Consider the following 16903-nt stretch of genomic DNA (forward strand, 5'->3'; position numbering starts at 1 on the left):
TTTGTTCCAACTCAACAGAAGTACCAGCTTCCCATTGTGAACTTGGTACCCTAATTCCTGCCTTATCATACGTGCAAGACAGAACAAAGTTGCATGCTCATCTGGTCCCTAGCAGTTTGAAGTAGGTGGTTCCAGGGGCAGTATTATACACTCTTTCTGTGGGTGGCACTGCTATTTTTCACAACAGCATGCATGGACTCTGCATATAACTACTAAAGATAGCATACCTGCCTGTTCCCTTTGTCCCCGGGAACGCAACAGCCTTTGGAGTTGGCTGACCTGCGGTGGGAGCCTGTCTGCTTGCCGTACCTAGGCGTTCGTATATTCCACACCCCCAATGACCTTTTTGAGGGGCGCGCTGAGGGGGCTCAGGGGTAGTATGGCGTTCTGGCGCACCCTTCCTCTCTCGGTTGCTGGACGGGTAGAGCTGTTGAAGATGATAACGCTGCCGCGCCTGCTCTATTATTTCCGTACTCTGCCGATATGGATCCCGGTCACCTTTTTCAGGACGCTCCGGACATTGATGACAGGGTTTATTTGGGGAACTGGGAGGCGACAAGTGGCGCTGTCGACGCTGATGAGGCCGCGGGAGGAGGGAGGGCTGGCAGCCCCAGATTTTGAATGGTACTACTTGGCGGCACAGCTACAGTGGCTGACACAGGCCGTGGCGCGTGAGTTTCGAGACCCCGAGGGCCCGCAAGATAGGGTCATCCCGCGCCATGTCCTGTCATTCATTGTGCTTAGGCAGAGGCTCAGACTGGACCAGCTTACCCTCGAGAAACGCACGCTATGCTGGATCCATAGCCAGAAAAGGGCAGGCTTTGCGATGCCGTATGCCCCGGAGATACCCCTGGGTATGTGCACGGCCCTCCCGCACGGCGGGGATTGGTCGGCGCTGGCTCACTGGGAAGAGTGTGGGGTCCACATGATTGGGGACTTATACAGGGATGGCGTCTTGTTGTCGTTCCAGGACTTGCAGGGGGCGTATGACCTGCCGAGGGGGGACTATCTTTTGCATTCCGCCTTGGTATGTGGGATCCAGAAACAATGGAAGATGGGGCTGTCGGAGCCCCCAACTTCTCAGGGCTGTCAGTACGTCACTATGGCGGCGGGTACAGTCAAGGCCAATACTTGTCTCTACAGGCGGCTGTCCACGGAGAGGTTGGCACCTCTGGATGTCTTGCGGGGTAAATGGGAGGGGGATCTTGGTAGGCCCATTCCCGAGACGACGTGGGCGCAGCTTTTGCGGCGGGCCTGGAAGGGCACGCGCAATGTTAGATTTCAGTTGATCCAATTTTACACTCTTCATAGGGCTTACTTAACCCCGGTCAAAATTCTGCGGTATTTCGGAGGCTCTCAATCGCCGTGTCCACTGTGCGGGGTGGAGGGGGCTGATTTTGGTCATATGTTTTGGTCCTGCCGGGGACTGGGCTCGTATTGGGCGGATGTGGTGGCGTGCCTGAATCAGGTGACTGAACGTGAGTTGGAAGCGGAGATGGGGACTTGCCTTTTGTTGTGGTTTCCGCACACCCCCAGTACCAAAATTACGAGCAAGTTTTGCGATTTGGGTCTGATACTGGCGAAGAGGGAGCTCACTCTGCATTGGAAGGCCAGGCCCGGTCTGAGTTTTCGGAGATGGAGGGGGAGTTTCTTGACTTGGGCGGGAAGCGAAGCGACGCTTCGGCTTCAGATGGCCAGACGAGCAGCTAATGATAAGGCGATGGAAGTGGTGAGGACGTGGGGGGTGTTGGTGGAAGAGCTGCGATCTTGGGAAACGAGGAATGTGGAGGACGGGGACTCTGTAGATATGGACCGGAGGGTGGAACCTGGGACAGGGTCAGCGGGGGCTACTGGGGAGACCATGCAGGACGGGGCTACTTAGGTACACTCATGGAGTATTCGGTACCTGCACCCTACATTGACAGCTGTTGAGGAGTCTGGGTGGGAATAGGGGGCGCAGAGGGAGGTCGCTGCGGGCCCCCCTTTTTTTTTTTCTTTTTCATGAGCACAATAATAGGGTTTTCCCGTTTGTCCGGTGTTGGGATGCCTCAGTTTCTGGGGCCCAACTGGCAGAGGTTGATGAGGGTTTGCTGCGGGCACACTGACTGGGGGGGTGGGGGTAGAGAGGGTGGTGGGTGGGGAATATAAGGCGGGGACCTAGCAGAGTGGACTTCTCCTACTGTGTATTTTGATGGTTGGATCATATTATGATGTTATTGTGTGTAGTGCTAGTCCTCGGGATTCTGGTGGTGGAAAACTCAATAAAAATCTTTAAAAAAAAAAAAACTACTAAAGATGGCATGCATTTGGTGTGAATGATATATAATCAAAACAATATTACTACTCTTAGGTACACCTTTGTTGCAGGTTGGTAGAGCACAGGAGAGGATTTCACTAAAGCATGTGAATAAAAGTACTATGCACCAAGCCGAATAAGTGGGCACTCTAATAGTCTTGCCTTCCTTCAACTTTCTCTTTTCCTCTACAGTTCAGGTGCACTTTTACCTCAAATGGTCCTTTTGATTCATTTGCTGTGAACTACACGTTATTTTGCAATACTAAAGGTGGGAGAGGCAATATAGAGAAGCCGCACTTAGAAACTGCTAGACTTTATACAACACTACAGCCTAGAAGAACCCCAAGAAACCTGTGCCCTGTTAATTATCAATTCCTTGCTTGTATATATGTATTTATCTAACTTGTACTACACAAAACTAACTACAAAGCACTGATACCCTGTACAAGTAAGGAATATTACAGATTAATTTAAGGACAACGTTAAGCAGGATAGCACCACGCAAATTGGTCAGGGAGACTAAGAAGGGCGTTCTGGGGAAATGACAATTTGACATAGAGGCAGGAATGCATGTAGAAGAGGTGTGGAGAAAAGTGTGGGTTAACTAACGGGTGTTTAATCGCCTTGAAGCGTTCCCTGCTTCTGTTGGAAGCTTTGCTGAATTTCTTGGAAAGAACTCCCGGCCCCTGTGTCTAGGATAAGCACGCCCTGACAGGGAACAATCAATAACATGTAAAAGAATACACCTGGGCTCGGTAATTAACAATGTAAGCAGGCAGAGAAATTATAAAACTCCAACTTGCTACCGGACATTAATTAATAAAACAGATATAAAGCCAGTGTATATTTATTTTATTCTTTTCTTTATCCAAAATTCATCCATTATTCTTTTTATCTTAATATATATGTTTTTTCTGTTACACATGATAAATTTCTTTAAAAACATCAGTTTATGTTGTCATACTGCTTACAGCTTTGCTGAAGACATTCTTTTAATAGGATTCCTTTGCTTCTGATATGAGCTGCCTGTGCTTGGTGTGGTGAGTGCCCGGGGTAGTCTGATCATCTGGTGTCTGCTCACCTACATTTCTATCTTTGTCATCTCATTCTGTGGTTGTGGTCATCAAGCGCTTGGCTGTACAATGATGATGAAAATTTGGTATTGGTGCAACAGGGTTTGATTGGGAAATGGGTGTCTTCTATGCTGCAAAACATTGTTGAAGTATCAGAGCAAAGTGGGAATTAAGCTGCTACCTCAACATTGGGCAATGAACGGCTTTAATAATAGCGGCATCCCTGACAGTGATCCATTACCTTCCTCTGGCTCACCGTGTCACACATGGATAAACATTCAGCAGGGTTAATCTTCTATCCTTACGGATGTTAAGCACTATAAGCAAAGCATGGTTATGTTCAGAAACACGTTCAGCATAGAAATTATCATCTTCCTGGAACACCACTGCACTGTGCATGTACTTCAATAGAACATTTCAGTTTAACATTTTTAATTAAGCAGTTTTTGTCAGAGTAATCCAGCAATACATGGCACTTTAACGTCCACTTGCTATACGAAAAGCACACCAACACCATATGGATTGTCCAGTGATAGAGAAAAATAGAAAAGAAAAAAAATCTTACAACAATTCAGATACAAGATATACACCAAAACATCGCTTCACAGCTAGCTACCTGCCTAACATCGCAGAGGATAAAATAATATTCACTGGATAGGCTTTGGAAAACCAAGCACCCAGCTCAACTATAAACAGCCAAGACCTATGACACACCCAAACTTATTTTATTTTCACATTAATCAACATGAATCACTACTAAAATGGACATTAATCAAGTCTGGACTGCCCATGAATGTGTTACAATAGTAAAGTGACTAATATTGAGCACTTTTATCGACTCCACAATTTTGGCCACCATCATAATTCAACGTAAGCACTGATTTCCCTTCACATTATTTTGGTAATCGATGTTAGAGTCTGTGTATATTAAAACCTTGAATGTGTGGTAGAACATCACTACCAGTATACAACTAAGCTTGCACCTAAATCACAGAATCGTACGTAAATGGTACCCAGATTAAGAGCTGCCATGCTAAACGGTGAAGGCGGCAGAAACATGCAGATAACTCGACAAAACATAACGAGTGATCCGGTATCTTCCAAACCTCTAACTTTCACAGTCCGGGGGTAGGACGTCATATATGAGGTTGTCATTGTGCCCCTCTACAACAGGAACATTGAATTAGGCAAATTCTCTTCCATTTCCTGTATACCTTCGGATATAGTACACCTTCTCTCTCTTTAATCGTTTTACACATCTTAGTAAAATTTACATATTTGCCTCACTTAGTGCTTTCCTTGAAACTATCAGGGTAATCCCTTACACAATCCGTAACCCACACCAAACACAACTGTCCCTGCACCATGATTCTGAAACCACGCAAGTTCACCCTTCCCTGTACCATATTAACCCTCATATCCTTTATTACCCCTTGAGAACATAACAAAACACTCCCCACACTAGACAGACAGAAGGCTCCAAGAAGGCTGAAACTTTTTCTACACTAGCATTCCTAGTCCCCTTTAAGCTTTCACGGAACTTTAGTATTTTGGCTTTTGATAGGTCTTTCAAAGAACGCTTGTCACTTTGCAGAATCAATCTGCAATTGCCTTAGAGCATGATTTGCACATTTCTTTATACAATTTTTATTTTCTGAGTTAATGCAATACCTTTATCATTCAAAACATTAACAAGGCAGAGGTTTATACACCTCTCTTCCAAGGAGGGTTACCTGCAGTCAGAGCCTTCTAATTTTTGTGACGTGTAATATTCAATAACGTTTTGTGACGTGTAATATTCAATAACGTTATGTAATACCACACTCCACTTAAGTGTGTGGCCCACCACTACAGAGACCCTCATATTTCTTCATTTCCCCTTTACATATAATCCTGCTATAGGTCCAGAACTGCCAATCTAGCATCAAGTGGATGCTTATTTCCATGTTACATTTATCAAACCTACCCATTCCTAAATCCTCCATACTTGTGGGAAACATAAAGCATGTGCAGAAAGGGGCGGGGTGTAGACATCCCCTTGGGATTGCTCTACACCAGAATGTAACAAGCATTTACAATGCAATGGTCTCTGCATTGTTAAAGTTAGAGCTATTGGCATTGCTCATGACATTATTTTTGTTTATGTTTTTGTTTTTAAAACATTTAACCCCTTGAGTGCCCATGACGAGATGGTCTCGTCATGGGCCGCGGTTGCGCTGTGCCCATGACGAGACTATCTCGTCATGAGCCCCGCCCGCTAATGAAACGCCCGGCACAGGGCATGGAAAGGGCGGGGCACTCAAGGGGTTAAAGAAACGGTATTGTTATTTACAATGTCAATAGCTTAATCACTCTCAAATGCGAGACCTATTGCATTTGCACCCACACAGAGTCACACACAAAGCCACCCACACACACACACACAGAGCCACCCACAGAGCCACTCACAGAGCAACCCACACACAAATAGAGCCACCCACAGAGCCACCTAAACACACACACGCAGTAGCCCACTGACCTATTTACATTATGTGGTTTTCCGCGACTGTATAACATCGGCACAGCAGGCTTTGTAATCTGAATATTTCTTGATTAAAGAATACTAAAAACAAATGAACCTCAACATAGATCTCACTATAAAGTGCAAGTGACTATTTACAGAAACATAATTGTCATAAAACAATGGCCAGCAAAAAATGTTATCCAATCCCACAGTTCTGGCCTGAGGTGTCTAAGGCTAAACAGAAACATTTAATTACATTTAGCAGCATCTACAGGATAACGAAGACCCATGCAAGTGAGCCCTAGATAGTGCAACTGCTTCAATAGTATATAAAGTTCTGTGATCTAAGAGGATAAAGTGCTAGGTATGGTACAGGACTGATGATAAAAATAAGCATTTCGTCGTCGGAATGGTTGGTCTGTCTAACTATAGGCAGGAGAATTTGGTAGATTACATAAGAATATCTCCCTGGCGAAAAGTACATCTGTGTCTTGTCTACCACTAATACTATTGGGTAAATAAGGTTGCTAAATGATTTGCACTTACAACGTTCTTTGAAGACTGCAGTGCTAGGGGTGTTATTAATGCCAAACAAGCACAGGGACAATAGAAATGTACCACTCTAAAACAAGCATACTCGAGGGACAGAGGTTAAAATACTATAGTAAACAGCTTAATTTGAGCCGGTGCTTTCGGGTGCTTAGCACCTGCACTTTCTTTTACAGGGCCGGGACTACTGCTTTTTCTCCAGTTGGTGGTGGTCCCGAACTGAAAATAAATTAAAAGATTTAACTCGTTGGTATATTATGTCAGCACTTTACTTTCTAAAAGGGACGTGGAGGACTACTTTCCATGATTGGATTCGGCTCATGTCACCCTTACTACACTACTGGAATGACTAATATAGAGCGTTCAATCGAAAGTGCGGCATAGCTCAGAGAGTTAAGGCTTTGCTGCTTTAATTTGTATGCAGTCTGTATGTCAAAGGCTCGACTTCTAGCAAGTCTGAGTCGCGTTTCATTTTTCCAAACACATAAACATTAAAAGTGTTGTTCCTGGTTATATTATCATCTGAGGCCGCATACATAATGCATAAATAACTGGTGCACGGCAAGTATACATGGACCAGCACAGAGAAACAACCCAGGCATTCAGAAGCGGCAGGCTTCTGAAGAAAATGTGAGCCCCGGCACCTATTCTTTTTACAAATTAAGCACTGCTATATTCCTGGTGGGGGCAGGGTAGTTAAGACTGCCTCATTAAAACGAACATCCAAGACAAATAAAACCAGAATAAAAACGATAACATTCCTCTAGCCGCCTAACCGCTGTTTTCACGGGTAGTCCTTTGTTCTTTGCCCTTTAACCTCTTCGATTACAACAGAAGTAGAAGAGCTGGTTATGTAAAACAAACACAGGGACCTTGGAACTCTGTTCCTCTAAACCAGGGATACTCGGGGACGGAAGTTACGCATATTACAGTAAACAGTGACTTATTCTTTTCGGTGCCTTTGCTTTAAAGCAGTTTTGTCGCTTCTCCTGCTTCCAAACCCATATGCAGCCCCTCCAAGTCTCTTGCTGGTGGCCTCACAGAGACGTCTCCTCTCCCTATTCCCCCTGGGGGTCGCACTGCAAAGCACTCTCTAACTTCCGTGACGTCTTTGGCAAAACGAATAGCTTAGCCCTCACTAAAGACAAGACCTATTGAATTTGTAAATACTTATTGTTTGTCTCGCTGAAACACTTTAAGTAGGGTAGCATGAAATAGCTATCTGTGCCATAAAGGACTTGGGCAGCACCTCCCAAGTGAGATGCAAGAAGTCCAAAAGTTTTTTGTGTTGCTTGTGCTCCAATTCAGAGGGATCATGGCTGCCTATTATTTCGGATTGAGATGTCCCCTTGTAGCGCCAACACTCCTTCACATACACCTAGCCACTTTATTGACGCAGATAGCAAAAACACGGAGTGGGAGGCCACCTAAGAGCATTTCCAGAGGTTTATATTCGTTTTGCCGTTCCACCAGCTTTTTTGATTTTCTTATTTGTGAAACTGAGGCTAGAGAGTCACAATATAGGACATAAAGCACACTTAATGAGTTTGCAACACAACATGGCTGTCTGACCACAACTGACTAATGTGGCTTTCAAAAGCGCCAGATGAAGTTTTTTTGTACGTCTGAAAACATAAGATAAATGCCTTTACCTGTGTTTGCTGGCGGCAGCCATGTTATAAAGCGAATAGCAGCTATGTATTTTTCGTTTTGTCGTCAGATGTCACTCTGAGCCAGGTACACTGATCTCGGATCTTGCTTCCTATAGAATTCCAGATTCTAGTAGAAGAACCAGGTTCGAGTCTCAGCATCAGCTTAACATCCTGTGATTCTGGGCACATCGCATAACCTAACCATGCCCAAAAAACAATAAAAATGAATGTGTTCTTGTGCAATTTAACTGGTGTTCTTGTAAAGTGCTCCAATACCTTTGGCTCGAGTTTGCGCTATGTAAAATTGCAAAAAAGACAAGAAAAAAAAACACAATACAGAGTCTATGTAAAGAAGAATTTGGCTTCCTGCTGGCTCTTGTAGGTTTGAGGTGGTGACCGAGAAGTCAAAACCACAACTATGTGAGATGCCTTTATTTTATCCGTAGAGCAGAGGGGAGATCACGTGCCACTGGCCAGTGTTGCTTTAAAAAATATTTTATCTCTACGATTTTTCCATCTTAACACCTAATCGGTGGGGTGGAAGATGAAAAGATAACCACGCTGTTGAAATCAAGCCCCTTTTAAAGCACTGCACAACCAACCTCCAGAACCCTGCCACGGTTAGCGGCTGTCCCTGGGGAGGCTCGCGCGGGCGGCTGGTGCTCACGCGTCATCTTAGTTCAAGCGTCATAACGTGGACGCAGGACGCCAAATCACGGTTGCTGCAGCGACGAAGGTTCGTGTAGTTGATACAGGACACAGCATGCGCTTAAGACACGGAAAGAGGCTTAAATATGTGCGTTCTGGCTGTCGCCATCTTAAAATATATCGACGGACTTTTCATGAAAGCAATTCTCAGATATGAAAATAGAGTGACAACGGAGGACCCCGGCCTAAGATTGGTATAACAACACGGGGGGAGGAGGTCAAGCAGAAATGCCTCGGAGAAACGCAGCGGCGTTTTCGGATTCGGGGGCGTGTTTTTCTTTCTCTCCTCTTGCCATTGGTTGGAATGTTTACATTCCAGAGGAGACAAAGAAAGTAAAAAACACGCCCCCGAATCTGAAAAAGACGGGGCTTCTTTGGAGAGACAAATCTCTTCTCCAATGGCTGACCAGCATTTAAGAGGCCAGCCAATGGAGAAGAGGGAAGAAGAGGGGCGGGTTAAAGCCCCACTTCTAAAACGTTAAATCTCACGAGCGAGACTGCGCAAGCGCAGCCTTCGCTAGCCGAGACCTAAAAATTAGGTTTACAGAATGGTTAAACTCCTCTAAGGCTTTTCTTTTTCTATATATTATCGCCTAGTGTTCATGATTACTGTGAGAGATTATTTAGAAAAAGACCAAAGAGCCTGCCTATATGTCACAGTTCCTTAAAAGTGTTTGCAAGCTCCTGGTATTTTAAGATTATCACAAAGGCCATGCTCTGTGGAATGGTGCATGCAGTGGGATCAACAGGCCCTGTAAGCAGGTCTGCTGTTTGGAATCTTTTTTCTTTTCTAATTTCTGTTATGCCCTGAAAGGTGACCATGCTATCCAAAGTACTTCGCCCTATGCAGTGAAAGCATCTTTGGTCATAGGTATTACATACATCATTGACCCCATAACAGTGGTGCTGGAACACTTTTCAAAGTGGGGGTGCTATTAATATTACACCACACTTATGGAATAGGAAAAAAACAAGCATCAAACAAAGAACAAGTGAAGCAAAGTAGCCACGCAAATTCAGAAGCCGAGCAGTAAGGGTGTAGTATGTGTCCAGAGGTGCATTTTGGAGTGCACGTTTGCAAACACACATTACTAAAACATGGTTTTGCATTACCCACTAAATGTGAACAGACCTACAGTTTTACTGATAAAACTAGACTGTGCACAAACTATATTGTTCAGAAAACGGGTTTCTGCGAATATTTATCATTTGAGCATTCCAACTAAAGTGCCGTGTGTCATTTTGAGCCTATTAAAATCTTCCATCAAAATTCGGAATTGAAAATGGTCATTTGTGCTTTCCTTGCTGCTGATATATTTTGAAATAATTGTACAGTTCATTTGCATGTTTTTAAATGTTGTGTTATGAAAAAAATGACATTTTCCTTTTACACTACCCGTAACCCAGAAGACTGTCAAGATAGTTCACTTTACACAATCCTTTCACTAAGGAATCGGAGTAAGAGAAGTAAACACCAATACCCGTTGTAAAATAATGCGCAGCAGTTTTGTCAGAAGACGTAGCCTGACATTTGACAAATGCAGAACAAAAAATATAAAATGTAAAGGCATCTTTATGCTCATTCACTTATTGAACTCCAGCATGATTAATTTGGGGATACTGCAGGCTACCCCTCTCCCACGCGTCTACTTCCAACGGCTGTGCACCAGACACCGTGGTTAATTTGTAAAATAAAAAGTGCAGGGGCTCTCCTCAGGAGGCAGTGCTAGCAGGAGAAATGTGCTAGGGCAAACTGCCTCCCGACCAGAGCCCCAGCACTAATTTTTCTGGAGAGGACTTGGCCTATTGGCTACAGCTGCTGATTTCAGAGCTGGGGAACCGGGTTCGAGTCTCTGCATGGCTCAACATCCTGTGATTCTGTGGAAAATCCCCTGCCTTCCAAAAGAGTGTGTCATTAAATGGTGCTACAAGCACCAGTGTGGAGGATTAGGTGCCGGTGCTGAGCTCTGGAAAGCACCTGCTCAAATTAAGCACTGACCAGACAGTAATGAACAGCAGCGGGGACACACATTAAACAGTAATGGCCCCAACCAGTAAAAATCATCAGTGGTCCCAGGCAGTAAGAAATGACAATGACACCAGGCAGTGATGAGCATCAGGGGCCCAAACACTACTTACTGAACATCAATGGCACCAGGGACAATTGAACATCAGTGGCACCTGCTGGCAAAACTTGGAAACTGTCTTATCTACATTTTTGGAGTGTATACCCTGTTTAAAGTGCTGACAAAAAATGTTGGTTAACAATCCTCTCAGAAATTCCTGCTGGAAGCCCTACTCAGAAAGTTTAGGTAGAGTGAGAGTAGTCTTCTTTTGGTGGCTGTTTAATACAGATGTCCTTCAAAGGGGAACGTCCTAGGAGCGTGAACAATGGAAGCAGGTCCCTCCCATAAAGGGGGCAGGAAAGGAAGAACTGCCAGGGAGCATGTGGAATTGTCATCTTTAGAGTCAGTGCTCACACTGAAGAAGTAGAACGCAAAGTGGAGGTCAGCTTAGTACCCTCTGGTGCAGTACCAGCCAATGTACACGTTTTACAACAGGATATTTTGGCAATCTGTGACAAATACAAGTCATCTGATGCACCTTTCAGAGCTTCAAATTTGGAAATAACACAGGTCTGAGTGTAGAGTTAGCTGCTTTGACCTTAACCTTTTTATTATTCGACAGTCGTAGTAGAGCATACTCCCTCTCTCTACTCCCCCGCACTTTCTATCTGGCTAAATATGCATGTATTTGCTATTGTCACTTCCACAAGAGCCGCTGAAGTGGAATTCATACGAGGAGGCAAGCCGGTAAGAAGATTAGATTTATTCAGCAATTTTACAGCACCCACAGCCAGGCGCCCCCACTGCGTACCAGGATCTTCACCAACTGATTAACGTTGGCAGAATCCTGGCACGCATCGTTCAGGGCCCGACAGTGGAACTACATTCAAACAAACACATGAGCTGCGAGACACGTTCCTGTGCTGACAGCACGAGAACGTCCAATAATTACATGCAGCATACTACAACTTCTCTCTTTCCACCAAACAAAAGTGAAAAGAGGAATGAAAAATCAGTAAAATCACTAAAAACAAAATAACATTTTTAAGACAAAACATAGTCATTAAATTTAACAGGCAATCTTCTTGAGCGAGTACCCAAAACAGGTGGAGCAGATGTAAGCTCAGTAATATCATGAGGAACCTTATTATGCAATTGCCCACCAGTAGACTCATCAGAATCCCTTTGAGAAGCAAACTAAGAAGCAACAGATGAAGAATCAATTAACCAGGTTGTCCAGTCAGATTGTTCCAACTGCTGCTTGGATAATTTGAGTAAAGAGGAAACTTGTGAGTCAGAAAGGCGAACAAGTGATCTCTTGTTCCACCATCCCTTATAACCAAGGAGTGCTGAACTTTTGCTCACGTTTGCAACCTGCACAGGAGAAGAAAATTTAGACAAGCCTTTTGTCACCCTTTTTGGATTCTTAATAAGAACCCAATCATTGATCTTCAAATCAGAACCATTAAAACATTTCTTTTGATCATGCACAGATTTCATATAAGCTTGTTTTTCTAAAACTAGAGATGCAAGATGTTTGTCATTGAATGTACCCTTGAAATGTTTATTCTGCAACCAATTGGGGTACAACGTAGTGTGAACATTCCTACCTCTCAACAGGGAAAAAGGAGGAAGACCCATGGTGCAATGTGGCGAAATGTTATATGACCATAATTTGTCCTCAAGAAAGTCCTGAACATCTTTTCCTGAGGAAAGGGCTGCTTGAGTGGCATCCTTGACCAATCTGTTAGCCCTTCTAACCAATCCATTAGATGATGGTGAGTATAAAGCCACCTTGAAATGAGTGACATCCTTCTCTGCTAAAAATGCTGAACATTTCTGAGAAATTAAATGTGTACCATTGTCACTAACAATAATGGAGGATGAACCTTCAATGGCAAACACCTTCCTAAAAAATCTGATGGCATTAATAGAACTGGGTGAATCAAAAAACATATGGTAAATCCATTTGGAATGATAATCAATCAGTAAAATTAGAAATTTTAAATCATGAGATAAAAGATCATAAGGACCTGAAAAGTCTATTGCGACCTTTTCCCATGGTTTACTTGGAAATGGAACAAGATGTAAGGGTGTATTCATAACTTTCCACTTCTTGTCTGATAGGAGGCACTCTGAACATGAATCAATATAAAACTTGACCTGGGCTTCTAAGGATGGCCACCAATAATACAACTTAATGAGTTGCGAGGTTTTTGAAATGCCTACACGACCATGATGTGCACACTTCATGATATCCTCCCTTAAACTCGATGGGGGAACAAAAGATTCATGTCTCATAACCATGCCATTAACCAAAGAAGGTTAGGAGGCAACCATGGAAAAGGCTTTTAACTCATTGCAAAGATTCCTATTTTCTGGCCAACCCTTTACAATATATTGCATGAAAAGTTTAAGGATATCATCCTTGCTATAAGCTTCTAACCATACTTGTTCAGTAATATTAGGACACTATTTGATGGCATCAAGTGCCGCGACAACACACACTGTGTCCTCAACACTGTCCATATCTGAAACATCATGAAAGGCCATGCGTGACAGGCAATCAGCCCTGAAATTCCTTCCTCCAGAAATATGTTTGATAGAAAAATGAAATTCTTGCAATTTTGAAAGTAACCTAACCAGTCTGGCAGAGGTTCTCCCAAGTCCGTCACCATTGAGTAAATGTGTAAGAGGTTTATGGTCAGTGAATAGTTCAAATTCTTGCCCCCAAATGTAATTGCTGAACTTATCAATTGCCCAGACACAATCAAGTGCTTCACGTTCAATTGTACTGTAATGGGTCTCTGCTGGTTTAAGCATTCTTGATGAAAAAGCTATGGTGTGTTCCTTTCCTGCATCCCACTGACCAAGAACTACACCCAATCCTGTGAGACTGGCATCCACCATAATGAAACATCGGGAATCATCTTGAAAAGCATGAAGTGCAGGGGCTTCAACAATGATTTTTTTGTTTGATCAAATGCAGATGAAATCTCATCAGACCAAAGAAACTTTGAACCTTTGCACAATAGGGCACGCAAAGGCTCAACAGTCTGAACATATCCTTTAACAAAGCGAGCATAGTACTCTGCCAATCCTAAAAATGATCAAAGAGCATCTTTGTCCTTGGGAGGAACAGCATGACTGATGGCCTTGACAAGCGAAAACTTTGGCTTGATTCCTTGAGATGACAAGGTATGACCTAAGTAATCTAACTGTTGTGTGCCAAATTGACATTTGTCAGATCTGATGGTCATACCTGCATCATTCAATTTGATTAGGACACAAGTTAGATTCTTTAAATGTGTTTTCCAGTCATTGGCAAAGACTAGAATGTCATCTTGATAGGCTTGGACCCCTGCCATATCCTGAAAAAGGTTGTCCATCATTTTTTGAAAGATGCTGGCCGCGGAGGCCAGGCCAAAAGGAAGCCTAAGGTATTTGTAGACACCAAAGGGTGTGACAAAAGTGGTGAGGTCTTGGGAATCAGCTGTTAAGCGAATCTGGTGATAGGTTGAGCGGAGATCTATTATGGAAAAAAATTTGGCACCTCCTAAGTTGGCAAGAAGTTCATGAATTTTTGGAAGGGGATGGCAATCAATTAAGATGTTTTTATTCAAAGTGCGCAAGTCCGCACATAACCTGTCCTCACCAGATTTTTTGTCGGACAATAACGATGGGAGAAACCCATTCTGAAGAGTTATATGGTGCAATGACCCCATCATCACACAATTTAAGTACTGAGTTGAGTCCATCCCTAGCACTGAGGGGTAATGGACGAACTTTATGTACGAAAGGTTGAGCATGTGGTTTCAGTTTTATCTGATGTTGGAACCCTTTGACGGTGCCCAGTTTGTCAGAAAACAAATTAGCAAATAAATCTAGAATCTTTTTAACATCATGTGAATGATCTGTGACATCGATACAATCTAATGTGTTCACTTCATTTTCTGACCATCCAGCTGGTGAATAACCTTGGGGAGGATCACCAAGCACAATGAGATTATCTGAACCAGGAACAAGGTGCAGACCCATCCTAGCAAGAACCTGCCATCCAACTAGATTGCGTCCCCTAACTGCGACATAAACTTTTGTGTATATTGACCTTTCAAGACATTCTAACCTTGAGTTAAAATATCCTAACATTTCTATGTCAAATTCTCCAAACGCGTTTGGATTGATTTTTTTTTGGGTCAAAGTAATAGAACCCTGCCACTTCTCAAAAAACATTACATTGGATAAAATAGTTATTGGTGAACCAGGATCTGCCATAATCGAAATCTCAATTTTTCCAAATAATGCAACACCCAAGGGACATGATGAGGATTGAAAACAGAATTACATTCAATTGAAACAATCATATCATGAAATTGTTTTGTACAATCCTCAAGAGATTCTGTAACTTCTATACTATTGACTCTGGCAGGTCTCTTGACAGATTTGCAAACATTTTGAAAATAGCCAATTTTTTGGCATGAAACACATCTTTTTCCTGAAGCGGGACACATGGGATGATTTCCAAGATGTGATCGGGAACCACACCTGAAACACATTGTGTTACCTTTTTTGAAAAGTTGCTTAGAAGATCTATAAACATTAACAGCATTGACCGAATTTCCAGGATCATTTCAAATCGACTTGAAAGAGTTAATAGACCGATCCTGTTGAAGAGCTTTGGATGTAATAATAGACCTTTCAATACTCTTAGCGATATCAATTGTATCTTGTAAGGATGGCTTTCTACAGCTGAGAAGGCGTTCTTGTATTTTTCTGGAATAGCAAGAAAATACGAATTGATCACGTATATATATTTCTGGATCTGCCTCAAACTCACAAGTAGATGCAAGGGCTCGTAATGCAGCAATGTATTCATCCACTGTTTCGTCCTCGCTCCGTTTTCTCCTGTGGAAATTATGTCTCTCAAGCATAATGTTTGGTTCCTGGTCATAATGTCTTGCAAAGTGAGCTAACGCCTCTTTATAAGGATCCCAATGTTCCGCACCCCCAGCTTCGCCAGCTGGTGTGGGAAATTTTGGTAAGTTTTCAAACACATGTTGCGCAGCTAGTCCCAAACAACCATAAAGAATAGCCACTTTGCGATCAGGAGAAAATTTTACAGCACCTATGGCGACAATATGGTTTTCCAAAGCTTTAACCCATTGATGCCATGGAATACTGGGTTTTCCAGATTGTTGTAAAAAAGGAGGAGGTTGCACAAATTGCTAAGAAGTAGCCATCAAAATGAATTGGATAAGCAAGGCGTTGTACCAAAAAAATAAATAAATGAATAACTTTACTGCAAATAAAATTGTGGTTAGGACAATAACAACATTTTCAGTACAGTGACTAAATGTGCCATATATAAATAAAATGATTATGGATGCGCAGTAGTAAAATAAGGTGAGCCTGTCACCGGTATTCACAGTTTCAGGCAAGACTTTGTATTAACATAAAGACAGAAAAATAAAGAGAATGAAATTAATTGTAAAGTGTATCCGTTGCTAGAATACGCTTACGTAGAGCGTAATAAGCAAGGAGCGTCCGCTTCGATGAAGCTTTCTTCTGTTGCTAAGCAGCAGATCGTTGAAAAGGCAATGCCTGAGAAAGTGACGTCATCACCCCACAAGCTTGGAGATACGGTCCGTAATTCAGGAAGCAGGATGCCAGAGCAGGAAATCAGCTGAGAGCCCTCCGCTCGAAGCAGGAGCGATAAGCAGCAATGAAGGGAAGGCCCAAGAAGAACAACAAAATATTTAGATTTGCAGAAATTATGCTGGTGGGTGCCGGATATGTTGGCTCGTCCTTTGTTCCTGTCGCCAAATGAAGTGGAATTCATACGAGGAGGCAAGCCGGTAAGAAGAGAAGATTTATTCAGCAATTACAGCACCCACAGCCAGGCGCCCCCGCTGCGTACCAGGATCTCCACCAACTCATTAACATTAGCAGAATCCTGGCACGCATCGTTCAGGGCCCGACCGTGGACCTACATTCAAACAAACACATGAGCTGCGAGACACGTTCTCGTGCTGACAGCACGAGAACGTCCAATAATT

General features: G+C 43.2%; 1 long non-coding RNA gene across 1 annotated transcript in view; it reads right to left on the reverse strand.

Annotated features, from left to right (window-relative positions):
• LOC146862319 (uncharacterized) overlaps positions 1 to 16903 on the reverse strand; it is a 144110-nt gene that overhangs the window by 80008 nt on the left and 47199 nt on the right. The window lies entirely within an intron of this gene.

This window comes from Triturus cristatus, chromosome 2_2 (assembly GCF_964204655.1).
Source record: "Triturus cristatus chromosome 2_2, aTriCri1.1, whole genome shotgun sequence".
In the NCBI taxonomy this organism is placed as follows: domain Eukaryota; kingdom Metazoa; phylum Chordata; class Amphibia; order Caudata; family Salamandridae; genus Triturus; species Triturus cristatus.